This window comes from Tenebrio molitor, chromosome 1 (genome assembly GCF_963966145.1).
Source record: "Tenebrio molitor chromosome 1, icTenMoli1.1, whole genome shotgun sequence".
In the NCBI taxonomy this organism is placed as follows: domain Eukaryota; kingdom Metazoa; phylum Arthropoda; class Insecta; order Coleoptera; family Tenebrionidae; genus Tenebrio; species Tenebrio molitor.
Genome location: NC_091046.1, coordinates 27,324,733 through 27,333,199, shown reverse-complemented (window position 1 = coordinate 27,333,199; position 8,467 = coordinate 27,324,733). Strand labels below are relative to the sequence as shown.

The 8,467-nt window shown below is 33.6% G+C and overlaps 1 long non-coding RNA gene across 1 annotated transcript; it reads left to right on the top strand.

Moving 5' to 3' along the window:
- Positions 1–879: 879 nt before the first annotated feature.
- On the top strand, positions 880–2,652 carry LOC138133892 (uncharacterized). The gene is made up of 4 exons (XR_011160557.1): positions 880–925; positions 978–1,277; positions 2,401–2,553; positions 2,610–2,652. It is a non-coding gene; the product is annotated as an uncharacterized lncRNA (long non-coding RNA).
- Positions 2,653–8,467: the final 5,815 nt, after the last annotated feature.

Here is an 8,467-nt window from a genome sequence, read left to right as displayed (position 1 = left end):
TTGGCAAAATGAGGACAATCACATCTTAAAATGTCGGCGTCTATTTCACCAATATGCTGTGTATATGTACGGAACATAAACCAGTCACGTCTTTGTAATGGCACCCGGCTTGCGGTGAAGAAATTAATGAACAACGTAATCGAAGCCACAATTTTGAAAGGGAAGTACAAAGGCGAAGACGTTTTAATTCCACGCATCCCTATGATTCCGAACGACATGCCATTCAACTTTAAACAATTACAATTTCCAGTGCGGCTTGCATTTGCAATGCCGATAAATAAATCGCAAGGGCAGTCGCTAAGTGTTTGTGGCATAAATCTTGAAAATCCATGTTTTTCACATGTCCAATTGTATGTCGCATGTTCCCGTATCGGAAAACAGTCAACATTATTTATTTACGCGCCAGAAAACAAAACTATCAATGTTGTGTATCAAAAAGCATTACAATAAACCACGGCCTCCTAGATTCATAAGAGACTCGTCTCTTATCCGGCCTGCCCACGGACTTCTTAAAATAAACTGGAAAGCTGATTCCCATATATGCGATCAAAGCGAATCGTAACCTAATGATGGTCGACATTACCGGGTCAACTTCGGCTCAGTTCGACCAACCTCCTTTTACTTCGTAGATGGAATGCACATGATTGGCTAGTTCGCGAAGCTTGTATTTGTGATCTCTCATGTTGCATGTTCTGAAATTAACCTAACCTCACAAACACTTTCACATAACCCTATTTAATCACGTTGACGGTCTGTGCAAGTGTTTTCGATTGCCTTAATTCTGTGATTATTCTGTGGTAGTCGTGTTTATTGTTGTAAGTTTGTGTGCAAATAGTGGTGGACAGTGAAGAAATTAAATGCCATCGTGTATCGTTACTGGTGGAAATACTTCAAAAAAGCATTTGGAGGGAATATCCTTTCATGCGTATGATTTTAAATATATATTAGATATAAATAACTAATGCTATTGTTATTAGATTTCCTAAAAAACATGTAGAAACTTGGAAGACAGCCATTGGTCGACCAACTTTGGTAGTTTCAAAGAATCATGTTGTTTGTTCTGCTCATTTTCAACAGTCAGACTATTTGCAAAATTATAAATCAAGAAGACGTCTTAAAGATAATATGGTGCCTTCATTGCTATTGCCAAAGCCCAGGTTTAGAAGAAAGTTAGAAAGTTCTTATGGATCAGCTAAATCTGAAGTTCCACCAGCACCCACCGGAGATGTTTCACCTTTAATTTCTGTACATTCTACCTCTGAAGAAAGCATGTCGAAGTTAGGCTAATGTAATTTTTACAACAAATTATTGTACATAAGGTACCTGTTCCAAATAAGGCCCGCTCGAAAATAAGGCCCACTAATGATATTGACTTAGTTATAGAAATCTCCAAATATACGACAACATAAGGGCTTCGTTTAGCATGAGTGCATTAAATTCGTACAAATGACCGTACCAGATATGTTCAAATTTCGCGGTAAAATAATATTGCAAAATTCACCCACCAGTGTTGTTAAAAAGCGGGAAAAGTAAGTGTAAGATTTTAAGGTATTTACCACAAATTTCTGTTTGAGAATAGCATTGCAGTTGGAAAGTTCTTTTTCATTGCATGCATTTATTTCAAATCTGCTTTTAGCTTCTTTTCGTATCATATCTTATACCCTTTAATGTGAGCTGGTTTTAATAAGGCCCGGCAAAAAAACTTTTATCGAAAATTTAATGGGTGGGCCTTATTAAGCACATCGTACGCAATAAGGCCCACAAACAATGTTTTTTTGAAAAAAGAATAACTTCTTTGTTATTATTTTTTTTTATTTATATGTTTATGCTATTATGTTAGGAAAAGAATAAACTTTCATTTACCACCCGCATCCAAATTTCTTACTTATTTTTACTAACCAATATTTAAAAATTGGGAATTCGTTATAGTGCTACATTCTGCAATCAACTTTCAAGCACTAATTACCATCAAAATTCACCAATTATTGCTATGTGTACGTTGTATAACCAGTTGCAGCTATTTGCTGATATATTTGAATATCATGCTGGTACATTCCGTCGTCGAATATCTGAAGCATTGTCTTTGTTGAATTAGATGTGGTTGATGTATTTGCTGGTTATGTTGGGGATTTATTTATTTATTTATTTATTTAATTTTTCTTTATTTAATTTTTCTCTATTATATTATTTTCTAGGTTGTTTTTTTTTTACCTTTTCTTTTCTCTTTTATTGTTATTTATGTATATGCCTATGAATATACATATACATTATTTATTATTTGTTACCCTTTGTGGACAGTTTTGTTCTTGGGTTAATAAAAGCTATTATTATTATTAAAACAAAAATTAGGTGGGCCTTATTTGGATCAGGTACCTTACATTGTTTTAAAACTCTGAATAGGGAACAAGAGTTATTTGCCATGCCTGTACCTTCAAAATTGCCTAAAAAGGTTAAAATGATACAGCCATCATTGAGCAGCAGTTCAAAGAGTAGCAGCGATTCAGCCAAAAGAAAGGATAGATTAAGATTAGTAAAATATTTTCATAGTTACAAGTACCTACCTACTTACATCTTTATTAGTTTCAAAAGATATAACTTTTTTTTTTCAGTCGAAGTCCATCACATCATGGCAAGACAGTTGTTAAAAAAACAATTAATTAAATTAAAGACAAATGGTAATAAACTAATTCAATAATCCAATTCTCTATTGAATAATTTTTGTTTTTAGGAGGCCTAATTTTTCCCTCCCAAAGTGTAATTTAAGTTTGTAGGGTGGTTGAACATAAAATTAGAAATATTTTTTTATTATATGAAAATCGTCCACCACCCCAAGATGTGATGTTACAGACGTTAAAATATAATTTAACAGTTAGGTGTTATACTGGTTGCCTGCCTTGCAGGAAATTATTGTTTTATAAACGTGTTTTCAACATAGTTTTAACGCACACATATAACATCGGGCGTTCAAATGAAATCCTGGGCTGAGTAGGCGATGGAAAAATTAAACCGTTTAGAACAGTGTAAAGTTTGACACGAATGACATTTGTTTATGTTTAATCGGGACATAATTGAACATGTTTTCAGCAAAGGGTGTCCTTAGATCTTTGCTTTGAGAATAGAAATCGTTACGTTATTCTATTTTTGATGTAAAACATTGCAAAAAAAGAAAAACAAAGAAAAAATGTTTGGCTCTAAATTTTATGTTAGCTGTCAACATGCTCCAATTAATCTACGCTTTAAAAAAGCACAACAATTGACGGTTTCCAACGCCGTCCCTGCCCAGGATTTCATTTGAACGCGCGATACATCTGACACTTTTTCAAAGTCTCAAATCAAAAGCATTTTTTATGAACGGTAAATTGAAATTATTGTAAATTGTGTAGTTTGCAAACGAGAAATTGGAATTTTAGCTTCTTCACTTGCAATCGGTTTAGGGTAGATTGTAAAGATTATAATAGAGAGTTATTGCAAGTTCAAATGGCAACGAAACCTTAATAAGGGAACCTTATTTTGACAATTGCGCATGCGCAGAATGAAAAACGAATAGCGGAACTTTATTAAGGTTTAACGTGTGACTTTAATTAGGTTGTTATAAAGTCGACCTTATTTTCCTACCTTAACGTTAGAATTCTATAGCTTTATGCAATCTGACAACACGTCAAATAAAAATTTAAATTTTGATTGACATTAATTTATCGATCAAATATTAAAATGAACATTAGAAAAAGATTAAGATTCACGAGTGACGACGATATAATTTTACTAAGAGAAATTGTATCCAACAATCCTCTGGAGAACCTAGAGATTTGGAAACATGTACAAATGGCAGTTGAAAAAATTACTACAAAAAATTTTACAATAAGATCTTTGAGGGAGCATTTGCAACGAATGTTAGCAATTTGGAGGCAAAAAGATAAAATCGACAAGATAAGGTAAGTACGACCACCTGCCAAAGTAATTTCTTTAGCATGGTAAAAATCAGATCAAAATGAGTACGTTATATTCGTATAATTTAGGATCCGGAACGGAGGATGTATATTCTGAAAAGGACCATTTGTTGCAAGAAATCGAGGATTTGTATAAAAATTTAGGCCCATCATCAAACAAAAAGAAACGTAAAGAGTTATCATCTGAAGAAATTAGCAATAAAATAGGAAAAGACATGAGGGATCGTATCGCATTTGAATTTTATTGTACTGAATTAGAAGAATCTCATACCATTAACAACGGTGATGAGAATGAGAATGTTAATGCAGAAAATAATTTCACCGCTGAACTACATGAAATAGACACTGGGGTGAATTTTACTCAAAATCCTATTAATTTAATAGAAGATAATAGATGTATAAATTCTAATGCCCATACCACTAAATGCCAAGAATCAACATTTGAAACAAATAATGAAACATCAAGAATTCCAACTAAAATACTTGGTCCAAACAGGAAAAGAAAAAACAGAAACAATTATTTGAAGAAAAATGCGTTGGAATATTTGAACGATAAAGGTGAACGGGAACATAAGTTGCGATCTAAAGAGTTAGAACTGGAAGAGCGAAAATTACTGTTGGCTGAAAGAAAATTAAATTTGGAGGAAAGGCGCTTAAATTTCGACATTGAACAAAAGACAGAAGATAGGAAACTTTTGAATGATGTATTAGAAAGTCAACTCAAAATTATACAAGTGCTTTCAAATCAGTTAAATTGTTTTGGAAAATTCTATTCGAATTCAAGTGATCATCAGAGTTCACAGTAGTTTAATTAAAAAATACTTTTCACATTTACAATAAAATTAAATAATTTTTATTTCAACTTTTTTAACCCAAATACACCTCTAATGGTGGAGGTACTATGTCAAAATATTGTGAAGTTTCACTGCCATACAAACATGTATGACAGTTTGTTAGCAAAACAGCAATTTTATACATTGTTTCAACTTCTTGCAATAAAAGTTTCTGATTCTTTTTAAAGTCTACGAACGCGAATTGACTAGCCACCTTTTGAAACCCCCATTCGACAGCTATTCTCAGAACCTTCATAGAATTGTTAAAGTTTCTTTGAATCTGAAGCAAATTTCCTCCAGTATATGGACCAAGAAGCAACTCTCTGATACCATAAGCTGCGTCTCCATATAATACATAACTTTCATGTTGAAAACGAGCTACTTCTACCAGTTCTTGGTATAAATTTTACTCTCTGAACATACCAGCATCATGTCTTCTACCTGGCCAAGCACCTTTAAGATTAACAATGAGTCCATCAGGACATAAAACAGATTGGTATTTTACACAGTGACATCTCTTGTGTCCAGAGTAGTATTGATCTTGGTCCACTGAAGGTCGACAAATTTGTCTAGCGGTTCCATCTATGAAACCCCAGCAATTAGGCACTGCTGCTCCCTTTTCGTGAATTGCAACTGCATACTGCCTTAATCTGTTATGATTCAACCACTGCAGATTGTTTAAATTTTCTAGTAATACACCTTTATTTGCTAAAATAATGTTGGCCGTATGTGATGCAATTTGCGATAACGACTGCGAAGACAAATGGAATAGAGTCGTTAGGTCTTGCCAACGATTTGGATACGCTAAGCGTCTTAATAAAATTGCCAAAGCTGTTGTCCCTTCGACGACATTCCTACTTTCGGTTCTTATAAGATTTGGAATTTCCAACAGTCTGGCCAGTATTGGAATATCTTGTTTTTCAAATCTAAAATTTCCTTTAGCTTCTTCATTACTAATTTCATTGAGATTAAAACGTAGATTGGGGTGTTGTCCAATTCCACGATTCAGGATAATATGTAATATAGCATTCTCAACATCTTGATGATCACCCCCACCCAATATTATTGCTTCCAAAACTTGTTCCATTTGAAACTTTTAATTCACAAATATTATTTTTACTGTCATACAGTTTATCTATTTACGTCAGTTCAACGATCATAGTAACAAATTTACAAATAGCGTATTACTCTAACATATTTTTGCAATAAATGCCATTTAGAACAACGCTATTTTGTCAACCTTACCCATATTAACGTCCACCGTAATAGGGTACACGTTAATTACCGTGCTTTGCAATAAGTCTCTAATAATGAAGATTTACGATAGCGGTAAGTTTATCTACCTGCTAGTTACTAAAAAGGGATGCCCAATATCGGCAAAATGCAGATTGTTTGTCCCTCCTGGAATGAACTGCTCATAGTCGTAAATCTTCATTATTATCTATGTATACTTAATGTTTATAACCTACCCAAAACCTATTGCACGTGAAGAATCTAAAATTCCAATTTCTCAGTCCCAAACTATACTAGACCCACAAATTGTTCATTGGGGTAACTTAGCCTTCCTCTATCTTAGTAATAAATTAATTCCAGTAAAGGGATTTTTTTTTTCGAATTTGAATCTTGTAAATGTGGTGACAAGCAATAATAATATTTTTACCATGCGATTTAATTTTATGGAACCAATGTGTCAACAACCGAATAACTCTTCATCTAAAAAAAGATGTTTGTGATGGAAAATTTATTATTTATATTGTTTATATTATTTATATTCCATGGATTGCTTCCGTTATTTTCATAATTAAGTAGCCACATAAAAAACCCGTTGCCGCCGTCTCAATTTGAAAATTGGTACTTGGCAAATAAGTAAAAGAAGACAATTCTTCTAGTTTTTCCAGAAAACTATCTTGCAAGGTGATTAAAATATTTATTTGTTACTAAATTGTAAACGTCATTTATTCGAACTGTCACTTGTCGTTGAAAAGTCATTTTAACTGGCTAGTAGCGTTAAATTGACAGCAGACCAGTTATGAATTTAACAAGTTAGTAGAGAAATTTGAAATTTGGAAAGGATAGTAGCGTTTTTAACATTTGAACATTTTTATTTCTTTGTTTCATACAAATTAAAATTAAATGTACAATTAGAATTTCCGCTAATGTCGAACATTCCTGAAGCGGAAGTGAATTCGCTCGTCATTGGACAATTAATTGTAGAACCTCCCGAAGTGGAAGCCACATCTGTTGAGTTTCGTCCAGGAAACATTTTTTTCGCAATTTAAATTTTTTTATTGATAGAATCATCCACATAACCTTCCGCAATTCCACTACTTTTCCATCCTCCCGCACGTTTTAGTGTCAAAATATCTCCACCTGCATCCACAACCATTGTTGCTGCTGATCGGCGAAATGAGTGACCTGTGTATAATTCAGGTTCTTGTAGCCCTAAGTATGTTGCAATTTTTTTCGGTACATCGCCAATAGTGTGCTGGCCAACATTGAGGGAAATACATTTGCCATTACGGTAGGTTAAAAAGAAACGTAATTGGTCTGCTTGACGAGGACGAAGAGCTGCATATTTTCTGTACAAAACACAAGGTTGAAAACTGCAGCCCTCATCTGTGATCGTAAATCTCCTTGTTGTTAAATTCTTTGTATTCCGTAAAGTGACGATAATATATTTCTCAACATCTTCTACGTTCTTCACCGTCAACGAGAGAAGCTCGTCACACCGGCAAGCACCAAAAATTCCAAAAATTGTAATCACTTTATATAACAACCAATAGTCATCAGGAGCTTCAACAAGAAATTTTTCCACTTGCTCTTTTGTTAAAACCCTTGCCTTCTTCGGCACGTAACGCTCATTCTTTCTCTTGAGAAAAGCAATTACCTTATGAAATCTACAAATGTCAAGTTAAAATATCACTTTTTTGACAACGTCTGTAATAGGAAAACAAACCTGCGAACTTCAGCATTTTCTTTAATTTCCAGGCAGCTTTTTAACATGGACCATTTCGACCACAAAGAATTGGGGCTAAATTTGTCTGATAGTTGGTGAAGATACACCAAAAGAACGTCTTCCGTTACACCAGTTACGTTATTGTTTTTCTGCCAATTTTTAAATTCTTCATATTCTCGTTCATATCTTGCTAAAGACTTCGCTGGCAGTAAACTGGAAGCCACGTTTATAGCTTCCTTTTTGATTTCTTCTGGCACGTTCATTTGAGAAAAAATCTTGACGGAAATAAACAATTTGAACAAACGGCGCGTTGTCATAGTAATTGTACTTCTAAGGTTTCTGAGTTTTGAGCAATAATTTGGAAGAAAACAGAATTTGATCATTTTTAATTTTATTTAGTTGTTTACAATTTAGTAACAAATAAAATATTATACAAGACACGCCAGGTAACTGGTTTTACTGGCTCAAGGAGGTAACTGACTCGTCTTCAACTCGTCAGTTATATCCTCCATTCGCCAGTAAAAACCATTTTACCTGGCTTGTAATGTAAAATACTATTACATTGGTCCTTGAAATTTGGAATCTTGGTAAAATTTTACTACACTAGAGGTCGCCCAGCGGTCGAATTTCGACCATTTTCATTAAATTTTTAACTTTGAATATTACTGAGGTTTTTTTTATCAAAGAATATACCTCTATAATTATCGCATATAATTTTTTTTGAATTTTGT